At 33.8% G+C, this 20766-nt stretch overlaps 1 pseudogene; it reads right to left on the bottom strand.

Annotated features, from left to right (window-relative positions):
- Positions 1-486: 486 nt before the first annotated feature.
- LOC143614648 (3-ketoacyl-CoA synthase 6 pseudogene) lies at positions 487-1791 on the bottom strand (annotated as a pseudogene).
- Positions 1792-20766: the final 18975 nt, after the last annotated feature.

Below are 20766 nucleotides of genomic sequence, written 5' to 3'. Positions count from 1 at the left end.
TAAAAAATTCGGGTTTGATGTAGAGCAGATGAGTGCGGACGCGAATGGAAGAATTGCTAATATTATAATTATGCCACCGCGTTTTTGTTGTATCTTACACACTTCTCACGCTTAGCAGGTTATTTTCATGTGTATGTTAACACCTCACCCACACATATATATCTCTAGCTAATATATATATATATATATATATATATATATACACTTACGCTTTTAATAACAACTATTAAAAGATACAATATTCAAGTGGAGTGGTACATATTGTTGCTTAATGTGAAGTGTTGGCAGTATTGTGTACATAATAATAATAATAATAATAATAATAATAATAATAATAATAATAATAATAATAACTACATAAATGCAGGCTATGAACCAAACATAGAACTGATGGTATTTTTCATGCAACAACTTATATAAAACACTAGTAATCTTTTTATTAAAAGGTCTCCTCAGATCACACCAAACTGAAATGAGACATATTAATTAGAGCTTCACAATTTCTAGCTAATTTACTGGGTACCTATCAATGCAATCAGCCCATGGACCATTTTTGGTAGCTTCAATGTCCCGTTTACATTTCCAAACCGCACTATTACACTTGAACCCACTCCCAAACCCTATTTGCCAAACCTTGTCCCCTTTCTTCATTCTCCCTTTAGCTTCCACATAACCTAACTCATACCACAACGTAGACGACGACGTGTTACCGAACCTATAAAGCGCCATCCTGGACGCTTCAACGTGTTCGGCCGACAACTTCAGATGCTTCTGAAGCTCATCGATAACCGCACGTCCACCCGCGTGAATACAAAAATGATCAAACGCCTTCTTGAAGTCAGGAATGTAGGGTTTCCAATCAAGTTTAAACACCTTCCTCCCCACAAGATTAAAAACAAACAAGAGCTGTTCGGTTACTGGAAGAACCAACGGTCCAATGGCGCTTATGTTCGACTTCAACGAGTTGGCGGCAATCGCCATGAGATCTATGTTTAAAGCTACCCCAACATGCCCTTCTTTGTCTTCTTTTTGTTGAACACAATTGTAAGATTTATCTTCTGGACCCTTGTGGGTCCGAACCACATGTTCAAGACTATACTTTGCATGCCTACTTTGTGAACGTTTATTAGTTAAAAGAACAGCTGCACCTCCCATTCTAAATAGAAAACCTGGAAGTATCATTGATCGGTCTTTACCGTTGTAAATATTCGGGGACAATATTTCTGTACTTACCACAACCGCATTCGATTTGGGGTGGACTTGTAGCAGGTGTTTCGCACAATCAATCGATATTAATCCCGCGCTACACCCCATTCCTGATAAGTTATAGCTCTTAATATCACTTCTCATTTTATACTTATTAACCACCATGGCCGAAAGAGAAGGATTTGGTGCAAAGAGACTACAGTTAACAATCAAGATGTCTATGTCTTTAGGGTTAATTCCACTTTGAGCAAACAAAGAGTCCATCGCTTCGAAAATGATCAATTGGGACTCGTTTCTAGCATCCGTTAAGCTACCGTTTGGCGGAAGATAGTGTAATGTATGTGGTAAACATGTTTCTTCACCCAAGCCACATTTCTCAAATATCTTGACTAGAAAAGTAACGCCCTTTGGTTCTGAGGCTAAGATGATTCGACCGTGTTCGATTGCGGTTGAATATGGTACTCGAAGGATGGACGGCGGCTTGAAACACGCGAAATCGACTAAGTAGATGGTTTGAGGCTTGTTTAAAATGTAGAGTGTGAGAAGGGAGATGATTATCAAAGTGAAAGTGAGTATTTGGATCATAGAAAGGTGGTTAAGAAGGTGATATAAGGATTGGTTTAATGTTTGGATGACGATTGCCATAATTAGGGTTTGGATGAGAAGTTTAAGGAGATGGTTAATGAAATAATTATACAATTGTTTTGCAGTGTTCAAGTGGTGAACAATGAGATATATGCGAAATGAAGTGAAAGGGCTATATGTATGGGGAGGAAGGTGAAGATGCAATATTTATCTAATTAAATTGTGTGAGGATTTGGCAGATGAGAAGATTAAATGAGCTTTTAACTAATCATTGGCGATGAGAAGATTAAATGAGCTTTTAACTAATCATTGGTGATGAGAATGGGCTGGGTATGTTTTTAAGTTTAAACATAAGCATAATGGGTTGGGCCATTCCCATACTAACAAACATGTCACACGCTTATTCGGGTTAAACAAATATCCGAACTGAAACCGAATATCCAAATAAATAATTCGGATTTGGTTAGATTTGAACTGAATATCTGAATAAGAATTCACATTCGTTTATTTGGTTTCGGTTATGGTTCGAATTTTTGTTTTTTTAACACCTAGTGTAGGTAGCACTAGTCATAGCTACCGTCATCATCTCAACTTTGAAAGACCCATCCCTTATTCCGATCTATATAACTCGACTATATATATGTGTGTGTACATTTTGAATATGTGTGTGTAAGGTTGAAACTCATACATATCGCAAAGGTATTGACGTGCATCATCAATATATAGAGGTTGATCACTAGAAGGAGTATACAGAATTTTCCCATAACTTTGGAGACGACAAAAAACAAAAAATGGTTGAGATTAAAGAAAGCAAGGAGAAAAATAAGAGGACGAAAATTTTTTTCTTTTAGTAGCATCAGTTTGTTCCTATGGTGGATGGTATTGGAAATCAACAAAAACTGATAATTAATAAAAATGAGAAACTAAAGTCGTGGTGAAACAATGCATGGAAGTGGAACGAAGAACTCGAGAACACGGTTTTTTCAAGTGAGGCACAATAATGAGGGACTGATTCAAGAACGAATTGATAATAGAAACAAGTTGGTTTTGGCGTGCTAGGTTTGGCAACTCGAACTTTGAATCGATTAAGCTAATGGCTCGGAGGGGGATAGCAAAAGGGATGCGTGACTTTACCCATGAAAACAAGTTGTGTGAATCTTGTTTGGTCGGAAAGCAAACAAGACAATCCTTCCCTAATTCGGCAGCTTTTAGGGCAACTCGAGCCCTAGATGGTGATGAATGATATTTGGAAAACGGCGCGAGTAACCACATGACGGGTAACAAGTCTATCTTTTCTGAGCTTAACCTTTCCCATGACACGATTATTAAGTGTATTGGGGTAAAAATGACCACGAAAGTGCATTGTATTGCTGAATAACCTTTTAAAAATAATAAATAGAGTAGTTAGTTGAATTTGATAGTCATTCCTTCGTTTTCACTTTGTTTCTCAAACGTAAAACAACAACAATCGTACCCAGTAAAAATCCCACCAATAGCTTTGCTATTAACAGGGTCTGGGGAGGGTGAGATGTAGGCAAACCGTACCTCTATCCAAAAATAGAAAGGTTGCTTTCAGAGAGACCCTCCGCTCTAAAAGTATTTGTATGAAGCCGTATAGAAGAAAACATAAGTGCAAACTAGACCCCTGAAGTAATTTCTCAAACACAAAACACATAAATTATTCTTTTGTAAGTAGGTTAAAATATCCTATGTTTCGGTGTTTGAAAATCTCAGGGTTAGTAAAAGAATGTGATATATGTTACAATTAAAATTGCAGAGTTATGGGGTCAATTAAATCCATACCCTATATATTAGGTACGTCTACAACCATGCATGGAAATTTTAGTTACTACTAGGTAGGAGTAGAGGTAGGCAAATAAACTAGTTAATCGTATCGATCTGAAAGTCGAACCGAAATTGAACCGGTTTGAAATCAATTTTGTAGAAACCGGTTTGAAACTGATTGAAATCGTAGGTTCGAAACCAATTTGTAATTTCTTCACAAAAACCAGGTTACCGGTTAACCGAACCGAAACCGGATAAAACTGAGCAAAAACTGAATCGAAACAGATCATAACCTGGAAAACAACTGGTTTCAACCTGAAGTGAAACCGATCATAAATTGTTTTTGACTTTTGTTGACCAATCAAAACCGGTTTCAATCAAAACCGGTTTCAATCAAAACCGGTTTTGAGTTTTAAACCGATTTATGCATCTCCAGGTAGGAGTACTCCCTGTTTGACAACTAATTATAAGCTTTCTTCCTCTCATTCATGACTAATTATAGGTCTATTCTTAGTTACCTACCACTTAAAATATTATAACTTTATAAAGAATATATTTTTATTTCTCTAGAAAACCCTAACACTTTAGCAATTTAAAAAAAAAAAACTACTACTTTCAACTGGAATCCCATTGGAGTTAACATAGTTTTTAGCGTTAAGCAATAAACAATAGAGGATATATTATTAGGGTTTCCCGAACTAAGGCACACACTTTTCGAATGGGTTTTCACATCTGGTGCCGAGTTGAGAAAACTAATAGACTACGGAGATAACACAGGATTATAATTGATTGCTTGCTCCCTTAATCACTACAAAAAAGATTGTTATATGAGACTGAAAAATCAGTCTCTGATACTTCACAATAAGTATCTAATGGTTATCAGGGACTGATTTGCTAGTCCCTAGCCAGTAACGGATACCTAGTCCTAGATAGTAGTTTTAGTAACTAAAAATCAGTCCCCGTTGCTTAACACCAACTAGGACTAACGATCAGTCTCTAATGCGTAAAATTTCAGTCCTTAATTTGTCCACTGATACCACATCATTTCAGTTCTCAAAACATTTTTCAATGACTAAAAATCAGTCTTAGATACTACGATATTTCAGTCTCTAATATATAACTTTAGGGACTGATAATCAATCCTCTAAACATGACATTTCAGTCCTTGATCTATTTCTTTTAGAGACTAAATATTACTTTCAAATACCATCAGTTTAGTGCTAGATATGGCTAGGAGACTGAAAATCAGTCTTACATGTGAACAAACTAGTAAGGTTCTAGACGAGACAACAAACAACATGCAACATTACATGTGAACAAAGGAGAAAAAGTTAAAATTGCACCAATATTCTCGTTAATGGTGACAGACTTCAATCTTGAACTTACCTACAAGAAACTGAGTGTCTTGATTTCATCCACCAACATGTTTAATGAAGTATCCGTGTTATTTATAAATTTAGTTATTTCTAGCCTTACATACATATATAGCTCCATATAACTCAAAAAATGGTGTCGATTAGGTCTCGTTCCATCGAGCCCTTATCAATAAAATCATGGTATCCAACACATCTTTAGTCGAAAATGGGTAAAAGGAGGGTAATTTACACCACTCATTATACTATTCCATAATCTAGATTTTGCTCAAAAATAATCTGACCGCCAACCTAGTTACAGGTTCGAGCGCTTGAACCCATTGATCTAACTATAGACCAAACATATCAGTCTGAAACGGGAATTAAATTAAATCTAAAAGATTTTGCTAAAAAAAAACGGTCTGACCGCCAACCGGGTTACAGGTTCGACCGCTCGAATTGACCAATCTAACTAAAAACATTCCAAGCATATCGAACTGAACCGCCTTATGTCTTGGTCTCGGTTGAACCGGCCAGTCCGGATTTGAAAACATTGATGATGAATATCAACAACCTTAAATGTTTAATAAAAATGTTTCTTTAAACATATATATAAAAAAATTCTTTTTTATTAATAAAAAAAGCATTTTAACAAGTAAAAATGTTTTCTAATAAATAAAAATAATAATAATAAATATTCTTTTTTTGAACAAAAAAATGTTTTTTTTAATAATTGAACACATTTTTTTTACAAAAAATAAAAATAAAAATAAAAAAATGAAAGAAAACTTAAGACTTGTTAATATACTTAAGACTAATATATGAATCGCTAATACATTAGATTAATGAAAACTTTATGAAGAGATAGAAATTTGAGACTAAATATGAGTCTCTATTAAAGTTTTAGAGTTTTCATTAGGACTGACTTTTAGTCTCTAATAGATTTCAAAAAGTGGTAGAACTTACGTCGAATATTAGAGATAGAATACTAGTCTTTAAATATTTGTTCCTTCATATTTAAAGATGTTCAGTCGCCTATACATGTATGTAACCTTTTATTATAGAGAGAATGCATTTGTGACTGAAATTCAATCGCCACTAAGTTTTCTCCAAAAATATATATGGCCAACATATATTTGCGACTGAAGTTTAGTCTCAAATGAGATGCTTAAGTATCAGTGACTGGTTATTAGTCACTAAAACATGTTACATAAAAATCAGTCCCCAATGCTATCAGTAACTGATAAATCAGTTCTAGATGCTATTTATTAGAGACTGATACATCAGTCCCTGATACTTTAGTCCCTACTGGTCATTTTTTTTGTAGTGTCTATTCCGGCCGTTAATCACAATATACATAATTACAATATAATCTTCTATTTGGAGATAGTGAATCGACCATGAATGCTAAATACATGTGAATAAATCTTTCATACATACACACACACACAGTCTATTACACCTCGAGTAAAAAGTAGGAGGAGAACGTATGCTAAAACTAGGCTGAAAGTCTTTGAAAACAGCCAGCGGAAGACCTTCAGTAAAAATGTCTGCAATCCGAAAGGAAGATGGAACATGAAGAATGCAAACATGCCTGCTGATTTTTTTTGTAGTGACACAAAAATTTTTTTGTAAAAACTGGCCAACTAGTTCTTATGCTTTATAAGTTGATGTTATATAGGATTCCTGGAGAGGTAAATGGCGCTGAAGTTGTTACAATAGACAATGGTGGCTAGGGAAAAGGGACGGCGAAGCCCCAAGAGGGGGTTGTGAAGCCAAAAAATTTTCGTGACAACGTTAGCAACACCCTGACATTCAGCTTTGGCACTAGATCGGGAAATGGTCGGTTGTCGCTTCGAAGACCATCAAGTAAGGTTATGACCATAATAAATGCAGTAGCCTGAAGTAGCGTGACACCTGACAATTTCAAGTTAACACCCTTAACTCATACTCCGTTATCTCAAACACTCATTCATGCATTTCACTTAATTACGCTTAATTAAGTGTGTCAGTTATTACACAAATTTTCACGTAGTGGTAATACAGGAATTACCAAATCACACGATTATGACCCCTAACGTTGGTGAAATATGAATATAATATCTCGAGCACATGCTTATAATATTATCAGTGTGAAATTATGTGCTAAATGATTATATGTTTAGTTTATAGCTCGTTTCATTAAATTACGATCGATTGCGCGAGATTTGAACGCTTTCGCCTTTTATAAAATAGTTTTAACAAAAGTATCAACAAGGCTTTATTTTTATATACTTGCTTTATTACTTTACTTATAACAATTCGTTATAACCCATTTTGGTGTTGAATAACACATTCTAAAAGGATCATTCTTGTAAATGTAATTAATATAATATTCAAACAAATAATACAACCCTAACCCCCACCGCTAAATCGTCACTCTTCCTCCATGCTCCCGCTCATCATAGCAACTCACAAACCATCTCCACCATTTTCAATTCAATCTTGGATCTTGCAATTAGTGATGTTTTTGAGTGATTCTCGTCATTCCTAACACTAATTGGTAAGCTTAATGCATCAATTTAATGTTTTGATAACTTACTAATAAACCCTAAATGTCCAAAGTTCTATAATATTGATGATTATGATGTTAATTAATGTTCTTCTTTGAGTCTAGTTTCCAGAAAGCTATTTTTTGTAATATTTGGACGAGTGGATTATAGTTTTTCAAAATTTACAAAACCGCATGTCAAATCTGATTCGGGAATATGTTTTCTGACCTAATTTCCCGAGGTTATAACTTGCAATTGACAAAGCCAAATGGGTTGGTTCCACTTCTGGAACTTAATATTATATATCTAGAAGACAACCCAATTGGTCTTGCATTATTTGGATAAATGGGGTTAAAGAATCATGAAACTACTTTTTGTTGCGCAATCTGCTGAACTGTTTGAACCTATAGGCAATGATTGATTTATTGTGAATTTTTTATATATGAGAAAAATAAAATGAAACTTTTTTGAGAAACCTATTCATATATACTACCGTGGTAAATTTTTTAGAATTTATTTCTAAGTTTTTCTTAGTGAATAAAATCCGTTTGCACATGCTAAGATCAGTCTTGTAAACTGCTAGATATGAATTTGATTTTTATGACAATTGCTTGATGGTTTGATCACGATTTGACAAAGGACGCATGTTATAACAACCTAAAACTATTTACATTGATTGTAATCACCAACAAGTCATCGGGTCAAGTTTGTGTTTGTGTGTGAGTCCATACGTGAGTCTTAGAGTCATGTGTTGTTGAATACACTCTTATAACTTAAACACTTGTACTAGGTAACTATTCATTGTTAACGAGTCAGATGCATTCTTATGAATTTGAGAAAAGTCTATTACATGCGGAACCAGATGAGTTCCTGCTTTTTCCTATTTGTTTTCTAGAGAGAAAACACAAAACATTTTTATATACTTGTTTTCTGTAGAGAAAACACAAAAAATTTTCCTATTTGTTTTTGGGAAGAAAACACAAAATATTTGCCTATACTTGTTTTCCGAGAGAAAACATGGGCAAACTTATATACTGGTTTTCTAGAGGAAAACTAAGTGACTCGTTTCGGATTTATGTAACGTCTTATATATCACAACTTTATATTAGATGCCTTCTATGTCACATAAAGTCCTTACATACCTTGAACCGTTAGGATGGCATCGCAGGGAAATTTAAGTAGTACTAGGGGGGTTTCACATACCCCACATACTAAAACTCAACTGGAGGTCAGATGGGTGTAAATTGTCCTAAAATACATGTGCCAGTGTTTGTGATAGACTTAGTAAGAAGGTATACATACAGTCAGTTTTGGTTCAAGCATCTAGTAGCTTGTAAAAGGGGTAGCTACCCTGGTATATTTGAAAATTGCTAAATCTACTTATACTACATTACTACTTTTTGTTACAACTTATGAACTCACCAACCTCTTGTTGACCCTTGAGTATTTATACTTGTCCAGGTTGCTAGATGTTCTAAGGAGTGGGTTGCATGAACTTTTATTTCACTTTGTTTTCATTTGATGAGCTGTGTATGTTTAAGCACATGGTTTATTATTTTAAATAGTTTACTTCTACGCTTCCGCTAAACTTTAAACTATTGATTTACTTTTTGTTTTCTCATGTTCAGATGTGACTTAAACGAGGTTATAAATATTTTTAAATGGTTATTTGGTACAAATGGGCTAGATCTTTGTATGTCACTCGCCTTGCAGTGAAAGTTCGTTGCTCGAAATTTGTGGGTGTATCAAGTAGATTGACGAGTGTTGGGCTCTTGTGAGAAGTAGCTCAGGTGTCCATATCCCATTGATCGGGCGGGTTAAGTGACATCTTGGTGAGAGATTGTTCAATGTTTGTTAGAGCATAAGCCATAGTATAAGCTCGGTTGGGCAGAGGTCCTAGAATGCCATTATTTGAGTACCACTAGTTTTGTTGGGACTAAAGGCTAGGGACTATGGTGTGGGGGTAGGGTGGGTTGGGCTAAGGTTTCACACACTATTGGGTTGTGGTTGGGTGTGTGGGCTTTTTGGATAATTGTAACAACTCTGAGCAGCTAATGGTTGGGATGAACCACTATAGGCAGGTGGTTAATGATTAATATAGGTAGGTTGATCATTTGTAGTGTTATGCGTGGAGGTCCAACGGCATCCCTAGGTGGCACGACCTTATCCCTGGTCTGCGAGAACGCCCAAGACCACATCCTCAAACAATGGTGGTATCCGAGCGATAATATGGTGGATTGTTCATATCAATTTTAACAGTAGCATGAAGGGTGGTGCCGACGGTGTTGGCGATCATTGGGTCCTGATTTGCTTGTTGATTTATTCCATCATGATGCGTGAACGAGTAGTATAAAAACTTAGAAGCCGCTCACTTTTGTTAAAGAAGTACCATGGTCATTTCGTATTGCTCGTTAAACCCGATAATTAGTTGAAGAATATGGTCATCACTGAAACTGTAGCATCAACTTTTGTGAGTTGATCGATAAGAACCTTAAGTTTTTGAAGTATATTGCATGTGATGCTTTGTTGTTGTTGAAGATTTTGCCCAGAGCGGTCCAAGTACTATGAGTGTTGTATTAGGTTTAAGTATAGTCCGATAAAGGTTATTAGAGATGGTGCCATATACCTATTGAAGGAATATGACATCTATGCGTTCCCATGAATTGGTAGCGGGAGGTTTTGGATCAGTGTGTTTTTTGGTAGATTTAGAGGAGGTGATAACGGGTGTGCTAGTAGTCAGGTGATCGTCACCATAAGTTCTTTGCAGTGGATTCAGAAAAGTTCTGACCACGAGATGAATTGGCCAGATGCCATCTTCACGGTTATGGGCATAAAATTTTTAATATTGGGGATTGTAACGACAGGGTGGAGTTTGGATTCCATGGTGCAAAAAATAGAGAAGAGGGGGGGGGGGGTAATGGTGTTGGGTGGGATAGTGAAAGAGAAGAGCCATCGTGAATCAAAGGGAGGCCGCTAGGGTAAGGGCTGCATGATACCATAAAAGTAATAACACATCCACTATAGTTGATTGCTTGCCCCTCTCTTCTATAAATCATAATATATATAATCAAAATATGATCTCCTGTTTGGAGAAGTGAATCAACCATAAATTCTATATGGGAATGAATCTATGTTAAATACATACATTTATTAAAAGATTTTAAAAATAATGCATTCTCTATTTGTAATGGCGATTTTCGGGTAATGTAAGAGATGTATGATTAGTATGTAAGGTAAAAGTACAAATCGCCGGTACTAATGTTGATTTGTGGCACATACTTACAAATTGCTAGTACCAATGATGACTTCCTGCAACAAAAGATTGATCCATAAAAAAACCCCTTTGCTCTATCTATTTCTCCCTCTCTCATTAGGATTATTTCTAGGTTGCATCTTGTTTGCATTAATTTCTATTTTATGTGGTTTGGGAGATGCCCACCAACTGTTTCTTAAAAAATTATTTAGATATTCATTGTTTGCATCTTCATACTCTTCTGTTGTGGGTATTTGTATTTCCATGCTAAGATTTTCTCTTATTGCCTATTCTTTTTCTTCTGCAAATTTTATGAACATGCTTATCCTTAAATCCCTCCCCCACCCTATACCCAAAGTACATACGCTGAAATATGGCATAAGCGACTTGGACATGCGTTGTATTACAAGTTTTGTTGAGTAGGTTTTCTAGAAAATATTTCCTTTAATTTTAAGAACAATAATAGTGAGGTTGTTCGAAGGCAAAACTATTGGAATAGGTGTGGATACTTCCGTTTCAATTTCGATTCCTATTCCCAAGTATATTCTGGTCCACGTTTTGAATCCTACTTCACTTTGACCAGAACGATTCTTTTATGCTTGAGATTCTTGATCTTTCCATCTTCAATTTGCAAAGGTTTTTAAACAAATTTCAACTTTCCGTTCTCCTTTATATCTTGAAATGGTACTTTTAAAGATTTATCAGCTAAGCATTTCCTTAAGTTGCATACGTGAAATACATCGTGTATACCTATCATTTTTTCTGGTAATTCTAGCCGATAGGCTACTGGTCCAATTCGTTTATTAATTTGGAATGGTCCAACAAACCTTTTGGACTCAACTTTCCTTTCTTTCCAAACCGAACTACTCCTTTCCATGGGGATACCTTTAGTAGCACTTTATCTCAAACTTGAAATTCTAATGGTTTGCGTCGATGATCCGCATAGCTCTTCTGACGATCTCATGCAGTCTTTAATCTTTCCTTGACTTGATGTATCTGCCAGTAATTTCTTGTATAATTTCAGGACCTGCTAATTATTTTCCTCCTATTTCTGCCCAACACACTAGAGTTCTGCACTTTCGTCCATAAAGTGCTTCAAATGGGGCACCATTAATGCTTGAATGATAACTGTCATTATAGGAGAATTCTATTAGTGGTAAATGGTCACCCAATTTCACCCAAAATCTATCATACATGCTCTTAGCATGTCTTTCAATGTTTGTATGGTCCTTTCACTTTGACTATCAGTCTATGGATGGTATGCTGGGCTCAAATTTATCCTCGTTCCCATGGCTATTTGGAAACTTTTTCAAAAATGAGAAGTAAAACGGCTATCCCGATTAGATACAATGGATAACGGAAGTCCATGTAATCAAACAACTTTGTCTACATACACTTTAGCTAATTGTTTCATTTTAAAAGTTTCCTCTATTGGTATAAAATGCATAGATTTTTTTAATCTATCCATAATCATTCAGATTGTGTCATTACCTCTTCTTGTTGTAGGTAATATAGTAATTAAATCCATTGTTATCAGTTCCCGTTTCCATTATGGCATTTCTAATTGTTGAAGTAATCCTGATGACTTTTGATGTTCAGCTTTAACTTGCGAACAAGTTAAGCATTTCGAAACATAATTAGTTATGTCCTTTTTCATTCTTATCCACCAATAGTTTCTCCTCAAATCTTGATACATTTTATTTTTTCCGGGATGCATCGTATACTTGGATTTATAAGCTTCTTTGTGAATCCTTAACTAACTTCAACCCTCTTATGTTCCCAAATCTAAAGACTAGGGACCAATTTGCAATAATTATTCATATATATATATGTATATATGTATATGTATATGTATATATATAGGACAAGTATAATTTGAAAACCCTATTGAGTTGTAAAAACTCAAAAAACCAAATACTTGGATATTATGCTTCCACATCTCCTATATTCAATACATGTTAGACTTGTGCTTAGGGGTATATGTGTCTTTTGACTTTGTATCATCACTTCCAAGTTTTATGCTTACTGATGTGATGATGTTGACACCATCCTTTCAACACCATTTGTAAGACATTAATATATCAATTTAATGTTTACCTTTTACTATTTATTTGAATTTCTTTATTAATATAAGATAATTCAATCACGCATGCAAATATGAATTTCATTTTATATTATTTGATTTGAAATAATACAGAAAAAGGGTACTTTGAATAATTTTATGCATTATTCTCTATATTTGTAAGATATTAAATTTTATGGTAAAATATTAAATGTCTTTAAAACACAAGTTTTAGTTACATACAATATATACATTATATAATGCTTTTAAATCACTTTAATTTGTGTTATTATTTTTGTATTAATCACTATATTTAATTACCAATGGTAATAATATAATAGTCTGTTATATATATTGAGCATTTCGTTTAATACCTTATATAGTATTAAGTTTGAGACTTTATAGAATTGTTGAGCTTAATTTCTATAATGACTTCTCATAGCTTTTATTATTTTATTTGAAAATCATAACAAATAAATCTAAAAATTACTAATAAATTTGTCAATAAAAAGCCTAAAAGAACCTTACTTATTGAAAGATTGAAATTATTAGTGGCTAGAGCTCCTGAAAGCAATTACTATTCACGGTTTTGGTATATTTCACATCAACTTTCGAAAAAAAATTCATTGAACATTAACTTGGTATTCAAAATAAATGAAATATGTTGACCGGGCTTACAAAATAAATTTGTTTCCATCACTATTTTCTATTTTATGAGTTATTTTTGTTTTAATTCTAAATGTCAATATTTATATTATTATTATTATTGTTATGTTTTTTTGACCATATTTATATTAACATGTGCTTTTTTTTCTATTCATAAAAGTCATAATATGCGTTACTTCAATTGTTTCAAAAAGTTAAATGTAATGAGCTAAAGTTACAAGTAACGATTAGTGCGAAAATAAAAACTTGTATGTAACTAGCAAATGTTGCATGTAACAATTAGTGCAACAACGAAAATTTACGTGTAACGAGCAAAAACTACAACATGTAACAACGTTTTCTTAAATTGTAATAATAATAAAAAGTTACAACATGTTTGTGCATTAAAAATGATGTAACAAAAAAAAATTATAACATGTTTGCGTACTAGAAATGATGTAACAACAAAACTTATAACATGTTTGTGCACTAAAACTGATGTATTTAACAACATAAAATTATAAAATGTTACAGCAAAAAAGTTATAACATGTTAAATGATGTAGCAATAAAATGTCACGTGTGACAAAAAAAAATTACAGCATGTTATGCATTTAAAATAATGTGATACAACATCTAACAATTATATGTATAGTTTACAAAATGTAAAGCGTCTAACTAAAAAATGCAATATTTAAAATTTGAACTCAAAACATGTGAATAAAACTAAATATAAAAAATCAATATTTAAAACTAGAACTCAAAATGCGTGCGGTATTTTTAAATATGAAACAATATTTTGAATTCAATCTATTAATTTTGTATAACAAAACCCATATTATGTTAATGGTGTTACCAACTAGGTTTATATTTTTTAAAAATATTTATAGATAAAATAATATGCTAAATTTATATTTGCATATAAAATTTACGAAAGTAAATATGTGAAACTATATAATTAAGTAAGAAGCATATTAACATAGTTAAACTGGTTAAATAATTTTGACTTTAATCTTGTTGAAGAAATGTTTTAAAATCATGGGTATTTAGTCTAATATACTTGCATTTAAGAATTTTCTTTTAAATAGTATAAAACAAATATTTTAGAGAAAGAACATGTACTTGATGGCTTCATGTGATGTTTAATGACTAAAAAGAAACAAGTCTTACTTTTTAAACGGAGAGATGATAGATTTTTCATCCCCAAAATAAAATACCCTTTTTGTACTACCACTCAATATAATATAAGATTTATATATTCAAAATCCAAATTTTAATTCAAACCATAGATTGAAATAGATCTATGGCTATCATAGAGTTTTTAGGGTTTCTAGAACTAAGTTGGGTTTTTAATATATCCATGCCCTCTCTCTCTCTCTCTCTCTTTCTCTCTCTCTCTCTATATATATATATATATATATATATATATATATATATTCTTCCTCTTCCATTCCCGCCGGCCACACACCCCTCCCCTCCGGCCTCCTTTGGTAACTCATCTTTTTCGCCATGATTCATGAAATTGACTTTACAAATATGATTATTCATCTAAATACGATCACAATGATACTCTAAAAATGAATACCAGTGACAGCTAATTCGCTAAAATCAAACCAGTGGCTCACCTATGACTTATACACTATAAATATACGACCAAAACTCATTAAATCGCACACACCACCCTCTTAACCTCGTGAAACTAAACCGTAATCCAATTGCATTAACAAGGTCGTTTGGACCTGCTCTCACATCAAGCTCAGGCCATGAACCACTTTTACTCAATAACCCTAAATTCGTGACAAATAAAGGTAATCTTTATAAACCAAAAATCAAAACCCCTAAATCAATTTTGACTAACAATGATCAATTGAACCATTTAATAATCTAGGGTTTTGGATAATCGGCCATGTATGTATATATATATTTATAGTGTTTAATGTTAAACGAGTTAGCTATCTGCCTTGATGGCAGGTGTATAATCGATAAACACATTGAACCGGCCTGGGGGCTAGGTTCGAACACCCAGGCCTAGTTTTGCTTAAAATTTTATTTTCCTTCGTTTTTAATTATTTTAACCATATTGTAAGGATAAGTAAACATTATTTTAACAAATCGAACCCCGAGCTATTATTCTCCGGACTTTTTCTGACATCTATATATTATATAGAATTACACATATGCAAATATATTTTATATTGACTTCCTAATAAACATGTATATTCTTATTATATTAAAATGAAAGGAACTAGTTCTTTTTCCGTTATTATATATATATATATATATATATATATATATATATATATATTAATGTTTGAGTAATAAAGCTTCTTTTTTTCCATTGTTATATATTTATGCATTATATAATATTTATCAATAAGTAATATTTATGGTTTTCCAATCAAACATGGATAAATAATAATAATAATAATAATAATAATAATAATAATAATAATAATAATAATAATGAGTAATAGATTTAATAATTTTAAGCCTTAAACCTTAACTCCCAAATCGATTATAAACCACAATGTTAATGTTAATGATCTTTAAAAATCTCAAATCGTTATGTCTTATTCGTTTATTATCGTTAACAAATAGGGCGTTTTATTGACGTATCCCGAGGAGCTTGACCGTTTCCATCCTAACTTTTTATCATCATCTCATCCTCATTAATCAACATGTTAAGGTCAGTATTTCACATCCCGCTTTTACCGTTATACATTTTTGGGGGCGCTATGCGTTAAAAGTTAATCAAACTACCATTTTCACTACAATTCATTATTTGCGTAATATGAAATTGCACGATTAGTTGATATGTGTCAATTGTGACTGTGTTTATTTTGAGTTATGGTTATTGGTATCTCATCCCCATCCTCATTAGTATGATCATACTCCGTCGGAGTAGCCTGCTATCTATGCGATTCGAGTGAAAAGACAACTTTTATATTATTGCTATGCTAGTTGTAGTAGTTCATATTTATCGCAAGGAATTATCTTTTTTTAAATATTGGAAAATTGGAAATAAATATCCCACCTTATGTGTATTGGCCAATAATAATCCCACCTTTAAAAATCACTAGCAATGGTGGTCCCACCTTTTAACTATTTTTGTCTCACTGGTTCTCTGTTAAAAAATACTTAACATCGTTATGTTTTTTCCCTAGTTTCAAACCGATGTTTTAGGGATTTTGATCGGAAGAACGATATGAGTCGACTGATGTAAAACTTATTTTGAAACGGTGATTCAAATGGCTTGATTTTTGTTAATTGGGAATTCAAGCACCCGAATTGAAACATTGGTTCGTCGTTTGGATCACCATTTCGAGATAAGTTTTACATCGGTCGACTTGTATCGTTCTTCCGATCAAAAGCCCTAAAACATCGGTCTGAAACTAGGGAAAAAACATAACAACGTTAAGTATTTTTTAACGGAGGACCAGTGAGACAAAAATAGTTAAAAGGTGGGACCATTGCTAGTGATTTTTAAAGGTGGGATTATTATCAGCCAATACACAAAAGGTGATATTATTTATTTCCAATTTTCCTTAAATATTATATATATTTAAAAACCGTGATTACTTGCTAACTATACATTTTCACGCATGACGCGGGTAACTATTTGATATGTAAAAAGGAATTAAAGAGTAGTTTGGACCTTAGGTTGCATGATAAATAAAGACTTATTTATTTCCTTTGAGACAATCTTGGTGCTTTGCGTTTGAATTTTATGAAATAAATAATTTAAATATTGACACGTGTATTTTACTTTTGGGTCTTTTGAACTATGATACAATTATGTCTCGCCCCGGCATATTCCGCCGTAGGTTAGGGTGTGACAAAAATGATTACAAATTTATCCAGATACGGTTTACATATCCAATTCATCATATCCATGAATGCAGCTGGTGCGTTGGTTAGACCAAACGGTATAACTGTAAACTCGTAGTGACATATCTTGTTCTGAAAGCAGTTTTCAGAATGTCTTCTTCCGGTACCTTTAATTGATGGTACCCTAGGCATAAATCGATCTTTGAAATATATCGAGCACCTTGAGGTTGATCAAATAGATCATCAATTCTCGGTAGTGGATACCGATTCTTAATTATGACTTTATTCAATTCTTTATAACCGATACACATACACATCGACCCCTCTTTCTTTTTAACAAACAACATTGGTGCTCCCCAGGTAATGAGCTTGATTTATAAAACCTTTTTCTAGCAATTCGTCTAATTGATTCTTCAATTCTAACATTTGTTGGTGCTAATTGAGATGATGCTTTAGCAGTTGATGTTGTTCCTGGTATCAAATGAATTCTGAATTCTACTTCACGATTAGGCGGTTGTCTAGGTAGATCTTCTGGGAAAACATCAGAATATACTAACGGAATTTCCTTTAGCTCTTTTCCTTTGGCGCGAATGATTACAGAAATTATATTATGTATTTCTTGCGTTCCTTAAGCAGTTTGCCACTTTCGTTACTAATATAAACTTTGTAGGTATAGAAACTTTGTCTTCTTGAATTGTAATAATCTCTCCTGTTGGCATACAAATCTCAGCAGAATTCTTATTACATATGATTCGAGCATGATTGGCTGCTAACCAGTCTATTCCTAATGTAACATCGAATCCAACCAAATTCATTGGAAACAAATTTGCTTTAAACTTGTGACATAAGTTAATATTTTCTTCTTGAAGTACTTTACGGATACGACTGGAATTCCCATCGGCTGTTTTTACCATGCAGACTTGACTAAGTTTAGTTAAAGGTTGATTTAGGGCTTGGAAAAAATTCATGTTTATGAAACTTTTATTTGCTCCAGGACCAAACAGTACTTTAGCGTAAAAGTTATTCATAAGAAATGTACCCGCAATGCCTCTTGTGCAGTAAGATGAAGAGCTCGCGCATTCTTCTTAGGTCCATCTGCATTCTTAGCTTTGTTTTCAGGCATCTTTGTCAACTTTGGGCATTCTGGACGGATGTGGCCAAGTTGTCCATGGTTGTAGCATACACGAGTTTCTTTTCTTCTACATTCTGCATCTTTTTGACCAGCCATCTTGCAATAGTTGCAGTACTTAGTCTTTTTAAAAGTGCATCTCCCTTAATTCCTCTTTCTGCAAATTTTATATAAAGGCTGAACATGGATTGTGCTGCTCCTTTCTTTTGAAATTCTTGGGTAATTTTCTGGGCTATATCCTTCTTTATTATTCTCTTCCTATGTTCAGATTAATTCGTCTGTCATGGTACTCGCTAGTTTAGCTGCCTCCTCAATAGTCTGATGTCTAGCAGACTTTACCATATCATAGATTTCACTTATTAATCCACAAATATAACGAGAAATTAGTACTGATTCTGGCAAAGCTAAAGCCGATAATATTCTTGCATATTCAAACAATTTTGTCGTATACTCACGACATTTCACTCCTTCCATCTTGTTGTTTAAGAATATAGTAGCAATCTTTTCTCTTTCATGTGGAGGACGGAATTTCCTTTCTACCGTTTCTTTGAATTCTCCCCAGGTCATAGTGTAAACTATTTTACTTCCTTTTTTCCTGGAGGAATGTATTCTACCATTCTAATGCTTCATTAATGAAGCTATTAGAAGCATACAATATTTTATCTGCTTCAGCACATTTACTAATTCTAATAACAGCTTCTGTCTTTTCTAACCAGTGTAGTGCTAAAATGGCTCATTCATTTCCAGAAAATTCGGTTGGCTTACAGGCCAAGAAATCCTTGTAAGTACAACCATTAGTTTTTTACTTTTTGGGTAATTTATTTCTATTTCCTCTATTCACATTGTTACTAGCCACAATGTCAGACTCTCATTTGTTGCTCTCGGTGTTATCCCTAATTACAGTTATTGGTTGCCTAATAGCTTCAACAATTTGAGTGATTGCTTCAGCGATTCTCTGAGCTATCATATTTTCAATAGTATTCATTTTCAGAGGATTTTCTTGATTGGAATTGTTTTGGTTTTCATGGTTGTTTTGGTTAGAAGAAACTTCATTCGACATCTGAATTCCAAACAAGAAAGGAATATTAATATCGTAATTAAATAATAAAGTAAGCAAGATATTAACACATAAGCACAGAATATGTTAACACATAGGCATAGAAAATGTCAAAACCGTCGATCATTGCGACATTTACTCTTTTTTATATATATATGCATCATCATATTTTACATCTAATATATATTTCCTATATATTCTGTATATATACACACACATAATTTTTTTACAAGAAAGAAATTATGATAATGAACATATAGATATTATATATACATTAGTATTCTTCATATATAAGGTCCTCGATCATAATATTTCCAAGTGATGTCCTCCCCAATATTTCTCAGTCTGTTGCTGGTGTCAATCAATTCTTCCCCATAATGACGGAGTTCTGCTTTCATCTCCGGAGTCATATTAGGGTAGTTGGGCGTCTCGGCTTGAAATGGTGCATATGGATTTGTCATCATGGTATGTAATTACCAGTCATTAGTCCACCATTCTTCTAACTGAGATTGGTTGATAAGTTCATCAGAGGGGAGTATATTTTCTTGGTTTTGAGTGGGTGTAACATCCTAAAATTTTAATGTTGAATAAAGAAAGTTATGTTTAGTGATTTCGCGTTAATTATTGGATCTCGAGTAAGGAGCGGATCATGGACTTGGATTAATTGAGATGGGTTAAATGAGAATGGGCCTTAGGTCCATGGGATTTAAGGGATATTCCCCTAAACTCTAAAATATCTTTCATTTCACCATATTCTCTAACACTCCAAAACACACACACCACACACCAACACCGCTGCCGGCTGAGGGAAGAACCGAGCCAGATCCGAGAGAGAGAGAGCGATTAGTTGTGATAACAAGTTAAACAAGATCCAAACAAGCTCAGAAAGGTATGATTCTTGATCTTTGAAGTTTAAAGATCCAAGTTTTATAGTGTAGATACGACCGAAAATGGTCGGGAAGCGTAGTGGGTGATGTCGAACCTTAACAAGGGTGTTAAAATCGCCAAAATGCTCAATAAAAACCAAAACAGCGGCTGATCTGGGCAACTTCGCCTGCAACTGGGCAACTTCGCCTTCAAAGCGATAACTTCGCCTTCAAAGCGATAACTTCGCCTAAGGCCAAGTTCGCCTAATTGATAACTTCGCTTACGGCTAAGTTCGCCTGATGACAACTTCTCCTAGAGCTAAGTTCGCCTGAGGCTTAACTTCGCCTAAAGCCAAGTTCGCCTGATGACAACTTCGCCTAAAGCTAAGTTCGCCTAAGGTTTAACTTCGCCTAAAGCTAAGTTCGCCTAAGGTTTAACTTCGCCTAAAGCCAAGTTCGATTAGAAAA

This window comes from Bidens hawaiensis, unplaced genomic scaffold (genome assembly GCF_021521415.1).
Source record: "Bidens hawaiensis isolate Kalapana, Puna unplaced genomic scaffold, B.hawaiensis_p1.1 tig00040648_1, whole genome shotgun sequence".
Taxonomy (NCBI): domain Eukaryota; kingdom Viridiplantae; phylum Streptophyta; class Magnoliopsida; order Asterales; family Asteraceae; genus Bidens; species Bidens hawaiensis.
This window is presented reverse-complemented; position numbering and strand designations above follow the sequence as displayed.